Raw genomic sequence first — 25,581 nt, 5'->3', positions numbered from 1 at the left:
AACAGAGGGTCCTGTGGCACCTTTAAGACTAACAGAAGTATTGGGAGCATAAGCTTTCGTGGGTAAGAACCTCACTTCTTCAGATGCAAGTAATGGAAATCTCCAGAGGCAGGTATAAATCAGTATGGAGATAACGAGGTTAGTTCAATCAGGGAGGGTGAGGTGCTCTGCTAGCAGTTATCTCCATACTGATTTATACCTGCCTCTGGAGATTTCCATTACTTGCATCTGAAGAAGTGAGGTTCTTACCCACGAAAGCTTATGCTCCCAATACTTCTGTTAGTCTTAAAGGTGCCACAGGACCCTCTGTTGCTTTTTACAGATTCAGACTAACACGGCTACCCCTCTGATACTCTGAATTACCTAATTTAGGCAGCTAAAACGGTCTTAGTGTTTAGTGTTGACTTAAGATAGGCTTGCTTTGCATATTGTTGGACTGTAAGTTGGCTGGCGCGGTGCCAAAGCTCTTCTTTTGCTGACTAGCCTGGGAAATCACAGGTTTTCAGGCTTTCGTATAAACTACAAGGACTGAACGCTCCTTAAGAATGACTCTGTACCAAGTGTTTAATTTGAACCCTGTCTTTTCAACTGACATAGTTTCACTAACGTGTTTCACTTAGCACTGATATTTGGGGAAGTAAATCTGCTGGTGGATAAAGTGAGTAAATACTGTGTTCCCCTCACCCACCCTCCTCTAATCCCATTCTGGATCGCCTCCAGTTGGCCGATATTTCTGGGCTGAAGCTTCCGTGTTGGCAGTGGGGGTACCAAACTGATCCTCCTCTGTATCTGAAAACACAAGTCTTCAGGACAGAGCCAGAGGATATGATCCTGGAACCCCTTATGTGTTAAGCCTGCAGAAGCACAAGGTCCCACTCCCAGAAGGTGCTACCATGTCTGTTTGTTTTTTCCTGTGTTTGTCTTAGGATGAACCTGGCAGTGTTTGCTCAGCTGCCTTCCACCTGACTGCTGACTATTTGCAGAAGGATTTTCATGGAGTTTGTATTTCACAATGGAGGCTTTTGTTTAAACTCTCCCGATTTTTGGAAATGCAAAGTGGCAGAGGAAAGATTGGGGATGCGGGGCAAGGCAAGGACAAGAAGGTAGATTTGATGATATCCGAGATTTGGTCACCTTTCCAGGACTATGTAACTGCTGCTTCCAGAGGTAGAGAGAATGTTATTCCTATCCCTTCCCTCCAAAGCTTGTTCGTGATGATATTCCATGCATCACCTGAAATCACAGGTTCGTGGCTGTTGAGGTTTCCTTAGCTGCACCTGCATCTGCTGTTGGGAAAGGGATTCAGAGGCTGGAAACAGTTCTGTCTTCATTGGCTCTTTCCAAGGAATTGATGAGAAGTGCAGTGGCTTGAATTTTCACCCAGATAGGACTTTGTCAGGAATGCTGGGAGAAGGTTTAATTTTTGGTCTGGATGGAAATCTGATGAAGAGCTGGATTTTTCTTCCAACCAGGAATGGATCAGGGAGGGAATGAAGGGGCTGCATTTTCCTGTGACCGGGATGGGGGAGGAAACAGAAGAGACTTTATTCCGGATGCATTCTCCTTGGGGTTGTGAAGCACTCTATGCTATTCCTGAGTGCTACAGAGAGTTAATAACACAGCGGACAGTGAGGTTTAGGAATCCAGCCTGTTGCTGTTTTATGGACTTGATAGTTCAATTGCTCCTTTTGTGTGGAGGGAGCGGCGGAAGATAGTGCATGTCCTCAGGACTAGAACACACACAAAGCTCTTTATTCCAGGGAGCAGCTGAGCTTCTGGCAGCGATAGTATCACATCTTCTGCACCAAGGATCGGTCTAGTGTTGTTTCCCCCATTTGATTCTGTCTTCTGACCTTCATTTCACCTTTCCAGAATGATTTGCCCAGAGTGACTCCAAAAGGCTTTCCTGAATCCATTTCCTTCACCCCCACTGGAGCAGGGAACACATGCAGTCAAGAGCTCCCATTTGCTGGTTGCATTACACTGTTTTACAGTACACTGTTCAGTAAACACTGCTCTCCCTTGGAAGGGCCTCAGCATTCTGGACTTTGCACACTGGAAGTCTTAGTGTGCCAGACATCTTACGGAGGTGATCAGGTGACTTGGTGTAAGCAAGTTTTCCTTATTCATAAGGATTTCGGTGATGTGAGGTTTGTGTGTATCCTCTGGCAAAGGGATTGAATTATGTGATTGAGCTTGGATTGGAACCCCAGGACTGATTTGAACTCTTTCTTGTAATTGTAAAGGAAATGGCAAGAGAGACTAGGGAGTACTTTTAATAGATTTTTAAATCCTCTTCAGATGGGGAGGTACTGCTGGCCTGGGCGGAGTTTCACAGCTGCATTTACAAAGGGATCAAGGAAAAATCTGGGAGTTGCCTTATACAGGACCTTGACCTGAAACTGAAGTAACCTTGTGATCTTGATCCCTTTTCGGTATAGATGTAATTAATCTCTTGAGTGTACCCATTGCAGAAAGAATGCGACAGTGCCCCATGAAGTTTTACCTTGTATAGGGTGACCAGATGTCCCGTTTTTAAAGGGACAGTCCCGTTTTTTGGACTTTTTCTTATATAGGCACCTATTATCCCCCATCCCGTCCCGTTTTTTCACAGTTGCTATCTGGTAACCCTAACCTTGTATATCCCAAACATATGTACAAGCCACATGTTCTGGCTTCCAGTGTGTATCTTTGCTCTACACTCTGAGGCCTTGTTTACAGTGGAATAATTAGGACCTGTAACTCGCCACTGGTGGTGATAGAACAAGTGGAAGCTGTAGCATAGACAGGGAAATGATGCTCTGTTGTCTAACCCTGTCTTGAGTAAGTTTAGATGATACAGTGGTGAAAATGTCTGAGCCCTTTCTGAATTTATAGCTACAATCAGTGCAACTTTGTCCATGGGGAATTACAGGTCCCATATCTGCCAGTGTAGACGCAACCTGAATGTGGTATACTTAGTATTTTTAAATATGCTCAGCTGTGAGGTCCTGTTTCTCATTTGGTTGTAAGGGGGATTGTTGCCACATCAAGGCCTGTCTAGCTGGTTGTTCCCAGAAACTATAGGTCCCAAGCTAATTTTGAGTTGTTAGTAGGGGTTATATGTAATGGTTATCTCAGAACTAAAAAACTCCATTCATTGATAGTTTAGGAAACAGGAAAACATTCCTACTATCACATTTTCTGTAGAATTTCACTTTTCATTTAAATAACTACAGTCCTACGCCACATGGTTGTGAAGAAAACCTGTACCACCTTCTTTGCAGCCTCTGTGAACTGATGAGGGCAGTTACCTAGGCAATGTAAAATCTTAGTGAGCGAGTGAGAGAGAGATTTCAGCCTATTTTTTCAAAGATGTTCACTTATTTTGTGTGCTTCAGTTTTTGTTGAGACTCATGAGACCTGGTTTTTAAGGTGACTGAAATTGCACACCCAATAACTGAGGCAACCTAATTTAGTGGACATTTTTGAAAATTGGGCCTTGACTCATTATAATCTCAATATATCAGAGTCTCTTTTCTTTTGCTTTCTTCACAGGTGTCTAATGCAATGTTCATTCCACTTTGCCACCTGCTGCTGACTGGGTAATGGAATGCCTGTAACTCAAAGGAACTTGCTTGCAGAAGGCAGGGGAGTTAAGATGGCTGTTCTAGCTCTGTATCTCTTTACTCTCTAGCTTCTTTCCATATGGTCTTTTATGTGATATTTTGCTTTTGAGTTGCTTGACTCAACAAAGCCTGGCTATCCCAATTCCTTTTCCTCTGTCTGGGTCTGAAGATGAGTATTTGTGGAGTGTTTCAGAGGCTTGAATCACCCCCACCAGCACCATTGCCAGCATATGCTTTCACCCTTGGAAGTGGCTTTTCATTTCTCACATCTTCCTTAGTCCCTCTTACTTGTCTCCTCTCTGTCTTGCTGGAGTGGAGTGGCTGCTGGAATTGCAGCTCAAGCACAGGTGCCGACTCAATGGATGCTCCAGGGCTAGAGCACCCACCAAAAAAAATTAGCTGGTGCTTAGCGTGCACTGGCAGCCAGCTTCCCACCTGCCGGTGTGGTGTCCCCGCAGATCAACTCCTCCCCCTCCCTCCCACCGCCTCTTTCCCACCATGGATCAGCTGTTCTGTGGTGTGCAGGAGGTGCTGGGAGGGAGGGGGGAGCGGGGAATGGGGCGCGCTTGGGAGGGGGCAGGAAGAGGCAGGGTAGATGTGGGGTGGGGACGGAGTGGGGGCGGGAAGAGGCAGGGAATGATGGAGGTTTGGGGGAAGGGGTGGAATGGGGGTAAGGCATGGGTTTGAGCAGGGGTTAAGCACCCCTGGGGAAAATTGGAAGCTGGCACCTGTGAGCTCAAGATCTACCCATGGAAAGGAAGTGAGGCTGTTCTTATTGTATCCTCTGTGGGCATTTTTCCCTTTCCCAGGTGTACTCCTGCCTGACATCTGGAACATCTTTCAAGTTTCAGGGATGCCAGGAGAGATCAGTGTGGACTGTTAATGAATTATTGATAACTTCATTGTGGTAGCATTTTTGTTTCTTTTCTCACCATGATGTTCTTTCTGGACAGTTGGCAAGACTATCTTCTCAATCAAAGCAGGATCCTACGTGCTAATGCCTGCTCTTCCGCTGCACGCTATGAGCCGAACTGGGATTGAGAGAAGGACACAATAGAGAAAGGAAGGAATATGTGGGCACTCCTTTTATCCTCCTTTAAGGAAGCTCAGACTCACAAAGTGTTAGACAAGACATTTTGCTCAAAAATCTGAATACTGTAGCAGACTTCACTATGTTCTGGGCTTGTTTGCTATTGTTCTTTGGACAAAGAGAGTGAATTGACACCAGGTAAAAATAAAGTTTTTTTTTTTCAGAAGCAACATATAATTGACCCATGGAATTTGCTGTCACATGATATTATGGAGGCAAAAAAAGTCCAAAAGGCTTGTGTACATGGCTGGCAGGGAGTGATTTCTAAAGCACATCAACAAGTTGTGCACTAACTAGCCCATGTAGACCCAGCTAGCGTGAACTAAAAGTTCCCTAGTGCTTATGAACATAGTGCTGTTTCAGTATTATTGCAATAGTCCACCCTTTGGTGAGAAAAGCATAGATAACTGCACAGTTAGGTTCATTTTAAGAGATTTTATGCCCTTTATCTGAAACATCTAGAATTGGATACCAGATGAGCTGTGCCATTGACCTATTCTTGTCTGGCAATTCTTTTCATCACACTCTACTTGCTCCTGGGTAAGGCAGCAGATCTTGCTTACTCTTCACTTGCTGTGCACTGGCCCAAAACAGACATGTCTTTCGGATGGAGTTCCTAACTAAACTATCTCAAGGCCTGGTAGGCAGGGGTCGTGGCTGAAGGAGATACCAAGTTCCCATTTCCCACACACCACTTCTTCTCTTTGGTGAGCTCAGCTGCTTTTGTTGAGGGTAATGGTTTTGTCTCATTCACATACTCTTTTTTGTTTTAGTAACCTTGGTTCTGATTTTTGTTCTGAATGGTTTCCTGCTGCTTTTTCATACTTCCTACCATAGACTCATTGCAGCCTGTAACATTGGGCTTAGTGGAATCATGCTATGTGTGACTAGCCCATGTTTCCTATGTACCATTAGTTTATGGAGCAGGAATTCTTAATCTGCTTTTCCTCCCCTAGAAGTTGGTCTCTTGTTGTTGGTCATAGATACTTTGTAATTTGTACTCTCAGTCTAGAAACGTTAATGACCATAGAGAAGTGGTGCAATCTGAGGAATTAAGCTCAGGATTGCAAATCAGAATGTGACTGTATGTTCTGATCCTGGTTCTTCCACTAAGATTTTGGGCAAGTATTTTATCCTCTGTGTCTTTGGGTACATCTACACTACAGGGGGGAGTCGATTTAAGATACGCAAATTCAGCTACGTGAATAGCGTAGCTGAATTCGACGTATCGCAGCCGACTTACCCCGCTGTGAGGACGGCGGCAAAATCGACTTCTGCGGCTTTCTGTCGGCGGCGCTTACTCCCACCTCCGCTGGTGGAGTAAGAGCGCCGATTCGGGGATCGATTGTCGTGTCCCGACGGGACGCGATAAATCGATCCCCGAGAGGTCGATTTCTACCTGCCGATTCAGGCGGGTAGTGTAGACCTAGCCTAAGTTCCCTCCCATAGTTAAAAGTCTGCACAGCTGTTTGAAACTACAGAGTGCTGTATTGCTAAGTTTTCTTATTTCCATAATTGGGGCTACAGCTCTCCTGTCCCTCTCCTTGAGTTATGCAAGAAGTTCTCTTCTCCCCCATCCCTCCTTGCCTCTCTTTACTGACTGGCTTCTGGCACTGCGCTGAAGCAATGCCACTCCTGCAGTGACATGCGATCCTGACCCTACACTTGAGTGCTCAGTGATTCCTTGTTTTCTCATGTCCGCAGCTGCTGGAGAAAAGTCTGTAAATGAGAGGGAGAGGTGGCAGCAAGGAGGAAAATATTTTTGGCTTAATAAACCATCAAGGCAATCAGCTGGGACATTCCATCAAGACTTTGATTATATACCGAACTGTACAATTCATTGAGAAACATACACACCCCGGAATTGTGTAAAGGAGTACACCATGGTCCACACAGGCCTCTTTGTGTAAGTCTCTCTTCTGGAGCCTGATTAGTTAAATCAGCAGAAAATAACTTTTAATATAATGCCCCTTTTAGAGGATTATGGCACATTTGAGCTGGAAGGTTCCATGGCAGCTGAGAGTTGCAGAAGAAAAGAAGTAATGTGCCCCAACCCCCTGTCCCAGCCCTGATCCCCCCTCCTGCACCCCAAATCCCTCATCCCCAGCCCCACACCCCCACCTGGAGCCCTCCCTCCCTCCCCCCGCACTCCAACCTCCTGCCCCAGCTTGGTGAAAATGAGCGAGTGAGTGAGGGTGGGGAGAGTGAGTGACGGAGGGGGGATGGAGTGAGTGGGGGTGGGACAAGAGTGTTCAGTTTTGTGTGAGTAGAATGTTGGCAACCCTAGTTCAGTATAAAGACTCCAGAGACCTCCAGGGAAAAGAAAAGTTACTGAGGAAGCGAAGGGATTGGCAGTGTTGGTAGGGGAGGGTGTGGCTGTGACAGAAGAGATAAAGAGGTTTGGGAGAATATCCTATCAGGCACAGCAGAGATGATCACAGGGCTCATAACTAGAAAATTAGAAGATCAGAGAGTTTAAATAGATCTTTTAAAATTGGGTTAGCTGATTAAATCAGAAATGGTCTAGAAACTGCTTCCCATTGTCTGCCATCATCTCCCCTCTGGGATCAGGGAGAGGGGTTGTCAGAGGTGGTGGGAAGCACTTTCTGTATAATCAGAGGACCAGGCAGAGGTCAGAGGCCTGTTACATAGGTTTGTGCAGAAGATATATGTATACAGATGATGTGCTGTATGTGTGTGCAGAATGTACTGTGTGATGTGTGTGGGTGTTGTGGAGGAGGGGTGTGTGCTGGGTATTCAGAAGTGTAGTGATTTGGAGGGTCTGTTTGTGAAGAGAAGGGCTCTTAGCTCTGGGTTGCCAGAGGCTGTAGATGAGGTTTGAATATGACACAAGTTCACAGAAATCCTGGGCTTGAGAGAGATGAGAATCGGTTTCCTGCCTGCTCTTCCCTACCTCAGACATCTTCAAAACTCATATGCAAGAAAAGTCCTGTCTTTGTTGCCCCCAGCCATAGCAGGTGGTTCTCTAGCTATGTACCGGGAGCAGAGTGAGACTGATGAGGATGATAGCCTCTTACCCTGCTGCTGCTGCCGCCATTAGAGAAGGGCTACCAGTAGGAGCTCCTGGGAGAAAAGGAGGCATTTAATCTCTGCACCCCCATCAGCATCAGTATAGGGTGATGCTGGTACCCGTGCTTCTCCTTTTCATCTGTGGGCTATGTGGAGCAGAGTTCAATTGGCAGGATTTGACTGCTTCTGTGACGATGCAGTGTGCAGGAGTAGCATCAGCATCAGTAGCACAGGCACAATCCACTTATGGGTGGGGAAGGAAAGGGAGACTGACAGAGCAAGAGGGAAGTATACCCATTGTGTAGTCAGCATTAGCAGTAGTTTGGGTGTCGGTTTGGTCCCTTGTTTCTTCGGCCATCAGGGAGTAGAGTGTGCTGCGGAGACAGTGGGCTCAGTCCTAGCAGGGAGGGAGCATCCTGCACTTTTCTTTAGCTGACTGGAGGAGCAGTGTTGACCCAAGCTTCAGAAAGAGCCGTCTGCAGCAGGAGGGTGGGTTTTGGCTACACTAGAACATTTTAAGGCCGCTAGATAATAAAAGGGGAGAACCAGGTGGGGATCTGTAAACCAGTGCAGACAAGGGAAGCATTGGAAGACGTGAAGATTGAAAGGGAAGGAGGGGAAAGAGAGACTGGCGGCAACAATGGAGGAGTGGGTTGGAAGAGAAATGCATGTAATGGAAAGGATGGGGTAAAGACAGGGAAGGCAAGCTTGTAGCGGTGGTGATGGAAAGAAGTGTTTTGTGCATATTTCTAGCTGATCTTGGTGTGTGTGTATTGGAAATGCATGTATGTATACTATGTGTAGCGGAGATGTGTGTTTACTGTCGAGTGGAATGCAATTTTTAGTGCTCGTATGTGTGTATGAGAGGTGCCCTGTGCATAGGGGAGTGCAGGTTTTAGAGGGTCTGTGTGAGGTGACTGGGATTCTGGGTTGTCGTACTGCAGTGCTGAGCCCTGGAGAGTGTTATTTATAGCAGCAGCCGCTGAGGCAGGAAAAGTTTGCTCAAGCTGTCATTTGTGTGAGCTGGAGAGCAAGTCTCCCTCCCTCCCTCTCTTGCTTCCTTCTGATTTTCACTGTAATTAGTGAGCTTTCCATGAGTGGAGTCAGGAGCTGGCATCTTCCTTTGGAAAGACAGCATTCTTCATGCAGGAATGAGAAGAGTTGACCCTCTGGGACTCTTTAGCTGTGTTCCCTGCTGTATCTTGAGCGACTTTCTGCACCCAGATTCCGAGGTAGAATTAGAAGGGAAGGGTATTGCTGCAGACCCCTTCTTATGTTCCAGCTGCAAAACCCTGTTTTCTAGAGTCCACAATCAGAACCTAAATGCTCCCTTTGGGCTTAGATGTGACAGCAACATTTGTTTGTCGAATGAGAAGCTAAAATAATTCTGTCTGTTTTAGCGTTCAGGCTTGGGAACAATGTGTTTGCTGATAGAAGGCCATTCTGTGCTCATTTTCTTCTAGAATCTGCTTCCTCTTTAAAACAGAAAAGGTTCCTGTTGAATGCAGCAAATAAAAAGGACAGAGTGATAGCAGCAAAGGGTCACTGCACAGGTCTAATATACACACACTGCACATGTGTATTTCTACAGTACACACTAGCAGCTTCTTCTTTGGCAGGTGATATAAGGTCTCCCCTTCTAAATATACCACTATTGAGTAAGGAAAGAAAATATCAGGTTGGGGCTGCAACTCTGTTGTGCTTCAGGCCTTTTGCAAAAATTGGGCAGTTCTTGTGCTTTTCAGATACATTTTTGCATATCTCAGAAAGTACAAGAGCACATGCATAAATGGATAGGGTCATAGAGTTTAAAGCCAGAAGGGACCACCCGGTCATCTAGTCTGACCTCCTGCGTACCACAGGTCGCCAATACCAACCAACATCCGCACATTAAACCCAACAACCAAAATTAGACCAAAGTATTACAGCCCACAGAAGAGGAAACTATTATGTGCCATGGGTGGAGAATAGGAGGGAACGAGGTGCATCAATGCCCAAGGCCCCTGCAATGCTAGTGAATTGATTAAGTGAGATCTATATACTCAGATAATCCCGGCAAGTGACCCTCATTTCATGCTAAGGAGGAAGGTGAAAAAACCCCAAGGTCACACTGCCAATCTGAACTGGCGGGAAATTCCTTCCCAACCCCCATATATGGTTGTCAGTTAGACTCTGAGCATGTGAGCAACAACTAGCTAAGCATGTGAGAGAGAGACTACTCAGTGCCACCTCAGAGCACTGGCCCACCCCATCCAGTGTGCCATCTCCAGCCATGGCTATCCCTATGCTTCAGAGGAAGGAGACCAAAAAACAAACAAACCCCATCGGGGAGAAAATCCCTTCTTGACCCCTTCAGGTGACCAGCTGAAACCCTGAAGCATGCGCTTTAGGAACATAAACTCATACTAGAAGGGTTCCCTTAAGGCTGCTGAGCTCTTCCCCCACCATCACAAGCAATCCTGTTCATAAATTTGTCCATCTCTCTCTTAAAATGAATTAAATTGTTCGCTCCTATGGGGAGGCTGTTCCAGAACCTCACTCTGATGGTTAGAAATCTTCTTTCGATTTCTGGCCTGAATTTGTTCATGGACAGATTATATCCATTGTTCTTGTGCCAGTACTGTCCTTGTGGCACTTCATGGAAACATAGGTACAGGTCCAAACATCCACCCAGCCTGTACATGCAAACACTCATGCTTATTCATTGTCGTGCACATGTCCTTCACTAGACAGCTCCTGTTACTTTGGCATTTGATCACAGCTTCCTTAATGCAGTAGGGAAAATGTTAAAAGTGAAACTGTATACCTTGTGATGTTATGTGGCCTAGATTAGTCCTGAGCTGAAAGAAGCCCTGTCTTGAAAAGCAATGTTCCTCTGGACTTCAGAAGATCATTCAGTGTGGTGTCTCACAGAATCTTACTGGAAAAGTGAATTCCAGCTACTTTAGATAAGAGACCAGATACATGGAGTGAAAAGTAGCTGGAAAGTTGTATCCAGGTGGGAAATGTTGCAATATATAGAGTTAGGGAGAAGTTTCAAAGGGGGGGGAGGGAGTGCTGTAAATATTGATGCTGGGTTACGTTTTATTAAATTTTATTAATGATGAAGAAAAGAATAAATGAAAACTATGCGTGATCCTAAATTGGAATGCATTGCAAATGCCTTGGGCATTGGTGCACCTCGTTCCCTACTATTCTCCACCCAGGGCACAGAAATAATAAAGAGGCATCTAAAAAGTCCAGAAATATGGTCAGGAAATAAAATGAGATTTCCATCTAGAAAAATGCAGGCTAATACTTCTAAGAATAACCTAGTGCCGGGGAGAAAACTGGAGGGCAGGAATGCTAAGGGAGACTTAGGGGTGATAATGAACAGCTAATGTAGATATGTGTTTGCAATGCAATATGGCAGCAAAAAACATTGGGATTTTACAGAGGAATTATGCCACAGAGAAGCTATTTGATAGCCCCTCTTTCAGAGACTGATGTTAATAAGATGGCACCTGGGGTCAATGGAAGTTATTCCTGTCCTGAAGGATGTCTCTATAATAATATGTAATTGTCCTAGGTACTCCTTAGTAGATAATTGGAGAGAATTTCAAGAGCACTTTCAAAAAGAAAAAGATTAAGGGAGCTGGAGGGATTGATTTATGAGGAAAGGTTTTAAAAGCTAAGTATGTATTAGCTTGACTAAAAGACAGTGGTGAGGGAGGGATATGTAACTGTCTTCAAGTATCTTACATAAAAATTAGGAGGGAGAGGAAGTATTTATGGTTGTCTGTGGGAAAATAATGGGCTAAAATTGACCAAAGGACAGTTTATATTGAGTATTAGGAAACATTTCTTAATGATGAGAGTGGACTGGAAGAGCATCCCAAGGAAGTAGTGCAAGCTTGATTGTTTGTCATTTAAAACAAAAAGTAGAAAGAGGAATCCCAAACTCAGATCCTAGGTAATCTAGGTGCTTTCAGGAAATAATAAATAGAATAAATAGGTTTGTCAGAATTAGATTTGTATTTTTTTTTTATAATTTTGACAGATAATATTGATGTTTATTTTAAGAATTTTTTATTTTATCAACTTAAATTTTCACAGTTGTGCAAGATCATGGGTTTTAAGCATTGTTATTTTTTAATCTATCTAAATAGTCACAGTTGGAGGATATTATGGGGGAATGTCAGAGAATAATTATTTAAAGACAGTAGATATTGAGATTCAAAAAGTTAAAGCTTTATAATCATTAAAACACAAATTGTTAACATCACATGTCAAAATATACAAAGTAAATATCCTTAAATCAAACTCTAATAAGTTCTCACACAGCATTTTTCTTACATTGTCTATCTGTAGATTTTGATTATTATAGATGGAAATAATTTTGGTTTGTGTGTGTACAGTGAAATTGGCGTTTACTGACATTTACCAGTAAAAATGGAATGATTTCAAGCCTAACTACAGCAGACAATCTTGCATTGGTCCTGGGGTACATGGACTAGAAACTAGATGACCTTAATAGGTCTTTTCTGTGTCTAATTTCTAGGAGTCTAAGATGCATGTTCCTCCTCTCCAAAGCAGAGAATGTGAAACAAAGCAACCAGTCTCCATAAGATTCAGCTGGTTTGAGAGATCAGCAGATGACACATTCAGTGCGAATGTAAAATAACTTTGAGACCAATGAACCAATGTAAGGACCAGGCATTACATTATAAATGGAACTATCAGGCCAACATACACTGATCAGGAATAGGATTATGGGGAAATCTTTGAACCTCTGAGCCCAGTGCTCAGCTGAAGTAAATGAGCATAAAAACATGTCCACCTTAAGTCTTATAACAGTATCTAAAGCTACTTTTCCACATAGTTACAGCCTACCAGGGTTGCAATACAGTTTGCATCTGTGTTTGATACAGTTAAAAATCATGTTATGGTCCCCAAACTGTGGGGCGGGTCTCCCTGGGGGGCATGGAGGGCCTGGGCCAATAGCCAAGGGAGGCAGGGAGGGAGCCCCACCCACCCCACCCACCCCACCTCCAGCTCTGCTCCAACCCCAGCCTCGGCTCCCAGCTCTGTGCCTGGCCCCGTTCCCAGCCTCAGTGCGGCTCCGCACTCTGCCAGGGGCCCAGCTGCTGGCCCCCACCACAGCCCGACTGCAGTTCCATTCCCGGCCAAGGGTAATGCTGGGGCAGGACCAGGAGCAGAGCCACACCCAGCTGCGGGCCTGGCTGCTGACCCCCACCACAGCCCAGCTGCAGCTTCACCCCTATCCCAGCCTTGGCCCCTGGCCTTGGCTCCAGCCCAGGCCCCGTGCCCAGCTCCAGCCCCACCCCCAGCTGTGGCCCCTTACCCCTGTCTGCGTTTTCCCCTCTCCCTTCCTGAGCCGCGTCCCTGCTCCTGGCCCTGGCTCCGGGGGGGGGGAAGGGGCATGGACAGGGTAAGGGGGGGCACAAACCTCAAAAGTTTGCAGACCACTGTACTATAGACTATATCACACTGTCTGGAACGGTTCACGACTGTTAGTGCCTATCTCAGGGCAGAATGCCAAAAACAGGGCAGACACCCCAAACTGGTGGTATGTTCTGTAATTAGATTTCTCCAACCGAGTAACAAATGTGAACTCCCGGATCACTATAACTCAGGGGTGGCCAACCTGAGCCTGAGAAGGAGCCAGAATTTACCAATATAATTTACCAATATACATTGCCAAAGAGCCACAGTAATACGTCAGCAGCCCCCCATAACACCCCTCCCTCCCGCTGCTCCCAGCGCACTGGCAGCCCTGCCGATCAGCGCCTCCTGAAAGAGTCCCGATCATCTGTTTTATGGCATGCAGGAGGCTCGGAGGAGGAAGAGCGTGGGCATAGCAGGCTCAAGGTAGGGGGCAGGAAGGGATGGAGTGGGGGCAGAGCCAGCGTTTGAGCAGTGAGCACCCCCCAGCACATTGGAAAATTGGCACCTGTAGCTCCAGCCCTGGAGTCCGTGCCTATACAAGGAGCAGCATATTAACTTCTGAAGAGCAGCATATGGCTCTGGAGCCACAGGTTGGCCACCCCTGCTCAGGGCCGGCTCCAGGGTTTTTGCCACCCCAAGTGGCAAAAAAAAAAAAAAAAGGTCGCGAGCTGCAGCGGCAATTCAGTGGGCGGTCCTTCGCTCCGAGCGGGAGTGAGGGACCGTCCGCTGAATTGCCGCCGAATAGCTGGACGTGCCGCCCCTCTCCAGAGGGCCATCCCAAGCACCTGTTTGGCAAGCTGGTGTCTGGAGCTGGCCCTGCCCCTGCTATAACACTACAACCTTGGAGTCACAGACAGTCCCCTTAGGCTCTCCAGTCTATCTTGTCACCCAAGCAAGCTGGACTTTGTGATAAATGGTCACTTACACCAAAAATCACAAAATATTCAGATTGCTCCCAGTCCCAAGAGACCAGTCACTTACCCTGGATCAATTTGTACTTTAGATCTCACACCAAAGACAACTACTGTAACTAATCCTGTAATAACCTAACTAAAGATTTACTATCTAGGAAAAAGAAATAAGAGTTATTTACAGGTTAAAGCAAGCAAACATATGCACATTAGTTATCATATATGGTTCCTAAAGATGACGGAGATGCAGTAATCTATCAGTTTCAAAATGTCTTTCAGGGTGAACTCAGGGGTAAACCCTAGGGATCTCTGCCTTAGTTTAGAGCAGGGGTCGGCAACCTTTCAGAAGTGGGGTGCCGAGTCTTCATTTATTCACTCTAATTTAAGGTTTCGCGTGCCAGTAATACATTTTAACGTTTTTAGAAGGTCTCTTTCTCTAAGTCTATAATATATAACTAAACTATTGTTGTATGTAAAGTAAATAAGGTTTTTTAAATGTTTAAGAAGCTTCATTTAAAATTTAAATTAAAATGCAGAGCCCCCCGGACTGGTGGCCAGGACCCAGGCAGTGTGAGTGCCGCCGAAAATCAGCTCAAGTGCCGCTTTCGGCACCCATGCCATAGGTTGCCTACCCCTGGTTTAGAGTCTCTGCTCCTGTCAGAGTTCAAACAGCAAGGAGATGAAAAATTGTCTTGTGACTCTGTTTTATCTTTTACATTTAGTCTTCCAATCCATGAGACCAGCTTCTTTGCATCCTTGCACGTAGCATTTCCATGGCGTGATAGGGCCATTCACCAATCCTTTGTATTGTGATGTTCCTTAATGGCCTATTTAATCTTGACAGGTATTCTTAATGGACGGAGGAGGGGAGAATGATTCGCATGCCTGGGTTCACAAATTCAGAGCAAACATTTTCAAACTTATAAAGCAAAACTTACATATTCCCTTATAGCATGGAATATAGACATTAAAAGTGAGATTAATGCATGCAGCAATTTACAAGCATTTCATAAAGTCTAAAAACATTCTTCTAAGACTAATACCTATTTTAAGCAATATTGTAGTAAGAAAATAGCCTGTTTAAAGTAAATAAGGCAGTCTAATTGGCACTCAAATATTCTGTTTCATAAGTATCATTTCCTAGTATAGCCAGCCCTAGCAGACATCACCAAGCCCTTTGTTTTTCTTACTGTAGGCAAGTTGAGAGTTGTATAGTTTACAAGCATGAATTAGTATATTTTGAATACGCCCTTAGGATATTATAACAAAACCACAAACTACCATCTCCAGTGCATGTGTCATGGTAAAATTAACAACCTTTGGGCTGATGCCTTTGTAGTATACGCGCACGGGCTGATTTTCGGATGTAGTGAACACTTGTAGCTCCCATTACCTTCAGTGGGGTTTGTGTGCTCTCAGTATATCTGAAAATCAGGTCCATGCTGCATCTGCAAACTCTCTTACAAATGTCACAACCTCAATCTTATTTCTTCTCTCAACACGCTCTCCCTATCCCACTCACAGTGACGGAATCATCAGGCACCAATATCCCTAAAAGCTGCCTGTTGGCTCATGGCAGGTTGTAGAACTCTGTGGAGAAGTTTTAGGCCATGTCTCCATTACCGAACTTTCAGCGGCACTGCTGTAAGCTCACTTGTGTAGCTGCTCTATGCCGATGGGAAAGAGCTCTCCTGTCAATATAATAAAACTACCTGAACGAGTGGCGGTAGCTATGTCGGTGGGAGAAGTTCTCCTGCCGAGAGAGCGCTGTGCACACGAGTGCTTATGCCAGCAAAACTTGTGTCGTTCAGGGGTGGGTTTTTTCACACCCTTGAATGACATAAATTTTGCCAACATAAGTGGTAGTGTAGACATGGCTTGAGCGAAACCTTGTAATGTCTGTCATTTTAAACACAGTTTTCTGGAATTACTAGGATGGTATTTTAGCTCAAGCTTGGAATCATCAGCTCAGATTCTGGTCTTGTAAGCACCAAATGTGGGTAGTTGCACACACTGGCATTGACACACCACCTGTGTGTTGTTTTTAACCAAATTAATGTCACTAGACTTTGATCATCTTCCAAATGCAATGGTTAGTCTTAACCATTTCCAAGGCAGCATTATCTGTTGGGTTTGTCAAAGTCATTCCTTGGTGAGTAATACATGGAGATGTTTTGTGTTCAGTTATTCTAGTAAATATGAAACTCTGAGATCAGTCTGACCCATTCTGATTAAAGGCAAAAGTCCCAATATTTGAGTGGAAGCAGCAGTTTCCATAGTTCACAAAACTTCCTCTTTCCTGGACTTGGGAAGCCAGTTTAGGACTTAGAAACCTGATTAGTTTCTTCACTTTTGGTGATCACTAGCAGGCATATTCTGACTAGTTTGTCACAAACCACCAGTGCTGTGCTGCCAATATTTTAATAAGTGTGTGTGTACCCCCCCGCTTCAAAAATGTCCCTCCTGGTTCTATGATAAATCCTTGCACTGGGGGTACATCTACACTACAGGGGGGAGTCGATTTAAGATACGCAAATTCAGCTACGTGAATAGCGTAGCTGAATTCGACGTATCGCAGCCGACTTACCCGGCTGTGAGGACGGCGGCAAAATCGACCTCTGCGGCTTCCTGTCGACGACGCTTACTCCCACCTCCGCTGGTGGAGTAAGAGCGTCGATTCGGGGATCGATTGTCGCGTCCCAACGGGACGCGATAAATCGATCCCCGAGAGGTCGATTTCTACCCGCTGATTCAGGCGGGTAGCGTAGACCTAGCCTGGGTGTGTCCACTCATAGAAGGGAGGGTATGGGATTGAGGAATCTACTCATTTGTTTCCCCATTTAGACAAAAATGCTTTCTCATAGCCACAACTGAAAAAATGTTTTCTTGCATGGAATCATGTGGAGCATTCTGTTATGAATCTGAGTCCTGGGGACAAATCCTGTTGGCCAGGGATAGTTTAGCAGTATCCAGAGAGGGGGTGCCTCCAGAGACAGAGAAATCATTCCAACTTCTCTTTAATTTGGTTGATCCTCCATCCTGCCTTTCACTGCTGATTGTAAGGTCCTGGGAGGGAAGAGCAATATTGCAATTAGCAAAAGTGTAGCTAGCTAGGGAATTGATTGTCTCCATGTAGGACTCCCTCTGATCCCTGCGCCAAAACCACCATAAGTTGTAAAATAGTCTCAGCATTTTTTGCAGAAATGAAACAATTGCTGCAAAATAGATATTGAGCGAACACCTCAGCAGCTCAAATGTTGCTGTATGTTTGTCTCAAGGGATTGCAAAAAGAGGCTCCTTTCAAAGAACATAATGAACTTGGTAAAGAACACCTTCATGCCTTAAGATAGCATTAATACTGGCCAGTCAGCTCTAGAAAAGCAAGCAAGGTACTAGGTCGGTAAGGTGATACTGTGGCTATAGGAGGCATTTGTTGGATTTCACCTTGGATACTATGGGCATTGCCTGGTCCCATCCCATGGGAATAAGTTAATCAAACAGTGTTGTCAACTTTCATAATATTTTGTTCATGGGGTCATGTTATTAGGTGAGAATATCACTTTTTTTTTTTTTTTTTTTTTTTAATGAAAGCTGAATTTCTAGCCTTCATGGTTGAAGAAAATACGTGAATCCTAAAGGCTAAAAACCCAGAAGACAAATAAAAAGAATCCCAAATTTACTATTTCTAAAAACTCATGATTTTTGAGCCTATTTCATGATTTTTTTGAAGCCTGACTAATAGTTATAGATTGCTTGGCGTTGGCCATAATATTATTGCTTAAGAGAAATTGATACAGTGATAGTTAGGCCCTGTGTCGGATACTGTATGCAGTGCTGTGAGCACTGTCCTACAGCAGTGATTCTCAAACTTTTTTTTCCGTGGACCACTTGAAAATTGCTGAGGGTCTCAGCAGACCACTTAATGATCTTTCCAAATGTTGTTTGTACTATTAGCTAACTATTGTAAAGCACTTTGGATAAAAGCGCTATATATAAAAAAAACTTAATAATAATTAACTTTTTTTGTTCTACAAATAAAAGCACACTACTCATATTTTAATATCAGTAGTCTTACCTTTCTAATGCGATGGATGTGCCCTCTCTCCCCCCACTGCAGCAGTCCCTGAGCTGGGGATGGGAAGGGGGGGGGTCTCTCCCCCGCCACAGAGCTGAGGCTGGGAAGGAGGGCCGTCTCCCCCCAGCAGCCGCAGCCCTAGATCTGGGGAAAGTCGCCTCTTTCTCTGGCCGCCGCAGCCCTGCAGGTCCCAAATTCCCACCACCTCCTCTTCTCGCCCCACTTCCCTCTCCCACCTACTTCCTCTTCCCCCAAGGCCACCACTTCACCTTACATGTGCATCTTCTCCAGAGTCCAAGCACCTAATTAGTGGAGCCATGCCTGTGCGGTTCCACTAATTAGATGGGTGGCCCTTTATTCTCTCATGTGCGGCCACCCAGGCACGCACCTTAGAGGGAACCATCCGCGGACCACCTGAATGGAGCTCGCGGACCACAGTTTGAGAACCACTGTCCTACAGGAAAATAATTGTCTTGGCGAGGAGAGTGAAGATGATACCGCTTCTGATTAATCTAATTTAAAGAAAAGGTTTAGAGAGTTGGGTTTATTCTAGGGCTGTCAAGCAATTAAAAAAATTAATCGCGCTTAATCGTGCTGTTAAGCAATAATAGAATACCATTTATTTAAATGTTTTTGGATATTTTCTACCCTGTCAAACTTTACAGCCTACAGGTCCAATCAGTCCTACTTCTTCTTCAGCCAATCGCTCAGACAAACAGGTTTGTTTACATTTGCAGAAGGTAATGTTGCCTGCTTCTTGTTTACAATGTCACCTGAAAGTGAGAGCTAGCCAGCGCCGCAAGATATTTACATGCCAGATGCGCTAAAGATTATGTCCCTTGATGCTTCAACCACCATTCCAGAGGACATGCGTCCATGATGATGACGGGTTCTGCTCGAAAACGATCCAAAGCAGTGCGGACCAACATATGGGGGGAGGCATAGCTCAGTGGTTTGAGCATTGGCCTTCTAAACCCAGGGTTGTGAGTTCAATCCTTGAGGCGGCCATTTAGGGATCTGGGGCAAAAATCTGTCTGGGGATTGGACCTGCTTTGAGCAGGGGGTTGGACTAGATGACCTCCTGAGGTCCCTTCCAACCCTGATATTCTATGATTCTAAGTTCATTTCATAATTTGAATCAGATGCCACCTGCAGAGGTTGATTTTCCTTTTTGGTGGTTAGGTTCTGTAGATTCCGCATTGGAGTGTTACTCTTTTAAGACTTCTTTTAAGATGTTCCACACCTCATCCCTCTCAGATTTTGGAAGGCACGTCAGATTCTTAAATCTTGGGTCGAGTGCTATAGCTATTTTTAGAAATTTCACGTTGGTATCTTCTTTGCGTTTTGTTAAATTTGCAGTGAAAGTGTTCTTAAAACAAACAACATAGAATCATAGAATATCAGGGTTGGAAGGGACCTCAGGAGGTCATCTAATCCAACCCTCTGCTCAAAGCAGGACCAATCCCCAACTAAATCATCCCAGCCAGGGCTTTGTCAAGCCTGACCTTAAAAACCTCTAAGGAAGGAGATTCCACCACCTCCCTAGGTAACCCATTCCAGTGCTTCACCACCCTCCTAGTGAAAAAGTTTTTCCTAATATCCAACCTAAACCTCCCCCACTGCAACTTGAGACCATTAGTTCTTGTTCTGTCGTCTGCTACCTCTGAGAACAGTCTAGATCCATCCTCTTTGGAACCCCCTTTCAGGTAGTTGAAAGCAGCTATCCCCCCTCATTCTGCAACATGTGCTGGGTCATCATCCAAGACTGCTATAACATGAAATATATGGCAGAATCAGGGCAAAACAGAGCAGGAGACATAAATTCTTCCCCAAGGAGTTCAGTCACAAATTTAATTAACGCATTATTTTTTTAACGAGCGTCATCAGCATGGAAGCATGTCCTCTGGAACAATGGCTGAAGCATGAAGAGGCTTATGAATCTTTAGCACATCTGGCACGTAAATATCTTGCGACGCCAGCTGCAACAGTGTCATGCGAACACGTGTTCTTACTTTGGGTGATGTAAATAAGACACGGGCAGCATTACATCCCATAAATGTGAACAAGCTTGTTTTCTCTTAGTGATTGGCTGAATAAGAAGTAGGACTGAGTGGACTTGTAGGTTCTGAAGTTTTACTTTGTTTTGTTTTTGAGTGCTGGTATGTAACAAACAAAATCTACATTTGTAAATTGCACTTTCATGATAAAGAGATTGCACGACAGTACTTGTTTGAGGTGGATTGAAAAATACTCTTTCCTTTGTTTATCATTTTTACAGTGCAAATATTTGTAATAAAAATAATATAAAATGAGTAGTGTATACTATGTATTCTGTGATGTAACTGAAATCAATATATTTGAAAATGTAGAAAAACATTTAGAAAAAATATTTTAATAAATTTCAGTTGGTATTCTATTGTTTAACAGTGCGATTAATCGCGATTAATTTTTTTGAGTTAATCACGTGAGTTAACTGTGATTAATTGACAGCCCTAATTTATTATCATGAGGGAAAGGGGGCCTTCTAGGGGTGACTGATGGAGACTTTTGAAATTCCAAAAGGGATCAGTATTTTGAAATTCCAAAAGGGATTGCAGTAAAGCTGCTGGAGCATTCAGCTATGTAGAAGATGTCACCTCGACTTGAGGAAATAGGGAACTTGGGAGAGCTACTTCGCACTAAGGGGAAAAAAGTATGTGGAGTAAGGGACCAAGGGGATGATTTAAGTTTGGACAATGGAAGTGCTCAGAAGACATCTTGATTTGTGTCTGCAGCATGATGAGGCCTGGGAAAGGGATTTTGTGAGAAAGCAGAAGGCAGGAATAAGATAAATTGGAGATGGGGCAATGTGTTGGGCCAGCTGGTTGGTCTTTTCTAGCTCCTAACAATATCTTTTGTTTTGTGGCCTACGTCATTCCACTTGCAGGAGTGAGATCTTGCCAGATCTCATAAGTTAAGCAGTATTGGGCCTGGAGGTAAATACTTGTTCCTTGGGGCTTGCAGGACAATTTGATTTCCAGAATTTAGTTTGGGTGTCTGTTTCATTAGGTAGTGATGCTGCACTAGACATAAGCACATTATTATAATGTCATTAATAAACTAGATTGGGTTGTGGTGCAATGACTTTGTCTTGGGCCACATAAATCTGAAATACGCCAACCCTAGGAGTCCTGACCTAAAGAGGCTTCTTGAGTCTTTCCCTTCTCAAATGGGGAACAGAGGCCTGGTCTACAACCAGAACTTAGATCGACCTAGCTACATCACTCAGGGCTGTGAAAAATGTCATGCCCTGAGTAGCATAGTTAGGTTGACCTAACCCCTGGTGTAGATGCAGCAAGGTCGACAGAAGAATTCTTCTGTCCACCTAGCTACTGCCTCTTGGAGAGGAGGATTACCTACATCAACAGAAAAACCCTTTCTGTTGGTGTAGGAAGTGTCTGCACTACTACACTACAGCAGCACAGCTGCAGTGCCATAGCTGTGGTGCTGTAGCAACTGTAGTATAGACATCCCCTTAGTCCTGTCTCTCTTGTGGTTGCTTCATTTCATTTTCCCTCTCTTGTCTCCCATCATGAAGGACCTGGAGAAGAATAAGGGAGAACCTTTAAAATCAGGTGTGAAGTTGGAACTTGTGATAAATTCCAATATTAAGTCCCCATCAATTTCCCCATTATTCCCCACCCCATATTCAGGAACCCTTGTCTTTGGAAGCTTTAGCTCTAAATAGAACGAAGTGGATTTTTTTTATTCCTAATAACTGTTTACCTCAGTAATGGGCCCATTCTCCAAACGCTCCACCAGCCCGCACACCAGCTCCTCTTATGGGAAGCAGAGAGGTTCTTCCGGCAGTTGCTGTGGGTTTCCATCAAGAGAAATATAGTCTTCTACCAGTAAAACACAGCCCTGCCCTCCTAGAGTGTCAAGGAAATTCAGTCTCCCTGTTCATTCAGCCTTTAGCTTCTCTCCCATACTGCTTCCAGAGTGGAACCCAGCCCGGTCTTGGAGACACATTCTACTTCTGGGATGAGAGGGGAATTCAGTTTCCCTTTATTCTGGGGTTCATCCCTTGCTGCTTTACCAACTCTGCTTGGAGATACTAGTAATTTTTACATTTGTCATGGGCAAATTGTGCAGGAGAGTGATCTAGGAATGCACCCTTTCTGTTCAATTCACACTGGCATGCCTTCAGAGTGCACACTGTGAGCCTCGCACAAGAGTCAGCAGGAAGAGATGTTTCTTTGTAAGTGTGCAGCCATAGGCAAGAAAGCACCTCCCCACCAGTCTTAAAACATTTCCTAAAGATGAAATCACATCCCCCCCCAATAGAAGAACAGTTCCCAGATTGTGAGGATCCAGACTCTGAAGCAGAAAGAGCTCCATTTAGGGGGTTTAAAAATAACCGATTGAAGACTGATCTTGTTTTGTACAAGTTCTAATTGCTGATTTCCGCGGGAGTCGAGTACAAGTAAGTGCGTGTAGTCTGGTGTACTCACAGGAACAGGGAGGGGCTCTGTGTGCGGCACTTGTGGTGACACAGCACGTGAGTTATGGGGCATGTACCATATCTGGCATACTTGCGTGGTCAGGGGGAGTGCAGGTCCCAGGAGAACACTCTGTCTGGTGGAGTTGGAAACCTGTCCAGTGGTGATGTGGTTTGTTGGGATGTGTGGTAGTAGGCTGTAATCCAGTGGACGCTCAGGGTATAGCGAGAGTATGGTGAAGTGTGCTCATTGGCTTGTGGGCACCTGAGATAGACTTGCTTGGCTGCTTTCAACTGCTGGTACACTTTTAATTATTTTCTTCAGTACAATACAACCTTTGTGGCATCTGTATGAAATATACAAACAAACTCAACACATCTAACAGAGTTAAATAATTTCAAAAGGGGAGAGAAATAAACGTGTACAGGCAAGGGACAATAGGATTCCATCTGAGAGGTGAAGAGATATAAGATGCCACAGAGAAGGTTCTTACAGCTACAGCTGTCAGACTGCATGGCAGGATAGAGAAGAGGCCAAGGCTAGATGAAGAGAGGAGGCAGAGAGAAGGTTTTGAGGTCACCTACACTCCTACAGCACGTCCTGGGATGGTTTTAAGAACACTGAGGGCAGTTTTGAACCTAACTTTGAAATGAGTGAGGAAATGATGGAGTATTTTGGGGTGAATGTGGTCATTCATCTGTGAGTGTGTGTGAGAAGATGGCAGCAGCATTTTACACAAGCCAGAGTCTCTGGTGCCGGGATCATAAGGAAATGGAGTTTCTGTAGTCACAGGCAGAGGAATGAAGGCCTGGCTGAAGATTTCAGAACACAACTGTTTTCTCTCATTTGGGTTTTCCGTTAAACGCTGTGAGCCCCTCCTGGAGCTAGGGTTGGGGAGATGGGTTGACAGCAGGGGGGTTACAAGTGTGTCACATGGATGAGGTGTGTCACATGGATGGTTTTCAGTGCCTGTGTCATGCCACACACAGCCTGCTATCTCATGCAGGGATGGAGATGGCGAATGCCTCGGAACAGCAGATTCACTAAATCTCAGGGCCTCTCTACAGACATTCCCTAGCAAGACTCTCTCTTTCCAGCACGCCTGTTTGAGTCTTAACAAACTGTTGGTGCCACAGGGGACCCAGAGTTTGGCCACTTGAGGGCCTCCTGCTTCCTTTTCCCAGGAGAGGGCAGATGACTGGGTTGAGTGGAGAGCCGATAGCAGGTAGGCAGTTTCAGGATTATACAGGTGATATACGTGAGAGTGAGCCCATTGCCTGTGTGGATTGGGGGGTGGGGGAGGAAGAGTTTCAGATGAGGGATTACTATGGGCTGGTGGTGAGACTGGGTGGGTATAGGTGTTGTGCCTTGGGTGTCTGCATGTGATGGTGTGAACATGCCAGCTCATTCCTCGGTGTATTTGGCTAGTGGGGAGTGGATGATTCTTGGGTCGGTTTGTCAGGGGCTGTGTGGATGCAGGTGGTGTCTCATGTCTAATGGGATATGTGTAAACCTATTTCCTTAGATTGCAGCTGTGTTCAGCTCATGTATTTACTTGTATACCTTCTTCTGTGGTTAATGTCACACATGAGGATGTTGGATTAAACTAAATCTAGGTTTAGCTGGAATCTTGTCTCGCTGTAACATGTCTCTCTCCCTTGCTCTTTTCTCTAAGCCTTCACCCGACAGAGCTTTCTCTACCCCTCCCCCATGTCCTGCCACACTCGCCTAGAGAGCATGTCACAGGGAATTAAGGGCTGAAAAGGCCTGGGAGAGGCTGTTCCTTTTGAACAGTCCCTCCTTTCTCTGACCAGGAGGGTGGCCCCTCCTGGCTGCCCCTTTCATGTCCTGTCCAATTCCCCTCCTCCCCTCTGCATTCAGCAAATGCCAGTGGATAGACTAGTGCCCCAGAGCTTTTCCGAGCTGTCCTCCAGCAGCGCTGTCTCTGATGCCATCCACTGCAGGGGAAGGGGGGGTTCCCACAGGCAGCCAAGTTCCAGGACATTCCCAAAGGATCGCTGCAGCAAGCTCAGTCTTCTCTGTTTCCTTGTGGCAGAGAGGAGGCGGTTTTCCGTGCTGTTGCACTTGCTGGCTGAGAGCTCCCTCCTCTCTCCATCTCTCTGTGTGTTTCTCTCCCCATGATTCTGACAGCATCTCATGCTCTCGCTTTCAATCCTTCTTCCCACAATTCACACACAATCTCCTCAGAACAGAGATGATGTCACTTCCTTCTAGAGTGTGTCGAGAGGGGGTGTGAAGGGGGGGAAGTCACGACCCCAGCTCATTCGCTCCGAGCAGCCCCAGTTGAATAAATGAGGTTGCCGTCTTGGAGGGAGGGAAGTGCTCTGAAGATGATGCCTGGCTTCCTTGGCAGACAGTCATCAAGCTGTCCTTTCCTTTCCTGACTGGGATTTTCAATGGCTGCATGAAGAGTTTGCGGTTTCCTCCTTCACTCGTGATGTCTGTCTCCATGGACGCGCACTTTCCCTGAAACACCCTCTCGGGAGAGAAGAATGTGCTTCTGCTGGACCACTTGCCATGTAAGCGTTTCTGATTCCCATAGATCTCACTCTGGCCTGAAGGGTCGGGGTCCTGGGGCTCCTTGCACTGAGCACTTGTGCATGCATGTGTTTCCCCCTAGGCGGGGCTCAGGGTCCCAGGGCTTCTCACACGCAGGGCTCTCTCAATCTCTGACCCAGGTTTCAGACTCCTGGGCTTCCTTGTGTTGTAAGTGCTTTTGCATGCTGTAACCTGGGGAGCAAAGTCTGGGGTTCCTTGCACTCAGAGCAGTCTCTAACCCACTGTTTTAAGGTCCCAAGGCTCTTCTGCACTCAGTCCTCTGACTCTTTCCCTCCCTTCCCAGTCCCCTGCTAGGTTCATGTCTTCAGGCCTCCTCAAATATAACTCTTTGGCTGCATCCCAGGGTTCCAGATCCCAG

At 45.3% G+C, this 25,581-nt stretch overlaps 1 protein-coding gene across 4 annotated transcripts in view; it reads left to right on the top strand.

Annotated features, from left to right (window-relative positions):
• Window positions 1-515: 515 nt before the first annotated feature.
• DAGLA (diacylglycerol lipase alpha) overlaps window positions 516-25,581 on the top strand; it is a 72,036-nt gene continuing 46,970 nt past the window's right edge. For 3 of the 4 annotated variants that reach the window (XR_004645406.1, XM_034767621.1, XM_034767619.1), the window contains exon 1: window positions 24,914-25,183. The gene's annotated coding sequence lies outside the window, so the exon portion shown is untranslated. Of the gene's footprint in view, window positions 2,108-24,913; window positions 25,184-25,581 lie in introns of those variants that run through there. The other variant, XM_034767620.1, reaches the window with a different exon arrangement.

The sequence above is a fragment of the Trachemys scripta genome, chromosome 4 (genome assembly GCF_013100865.1).
Source record: "Trachemys scripta elegans isolate TJP31775 chromosome 4, CAS_Tse_1.0, whole genome shotgun sequence".
Taxonomy (NCBI): Eukaryota; Metazoa; Chordata; order Testudines; family Emydidae; genus Trachemys; species Trachemys scripta.
Note: the sequence above shows the minus strand (reverse complement) of the source record. Positions and strands in the feature narration are given on the sequence as shown.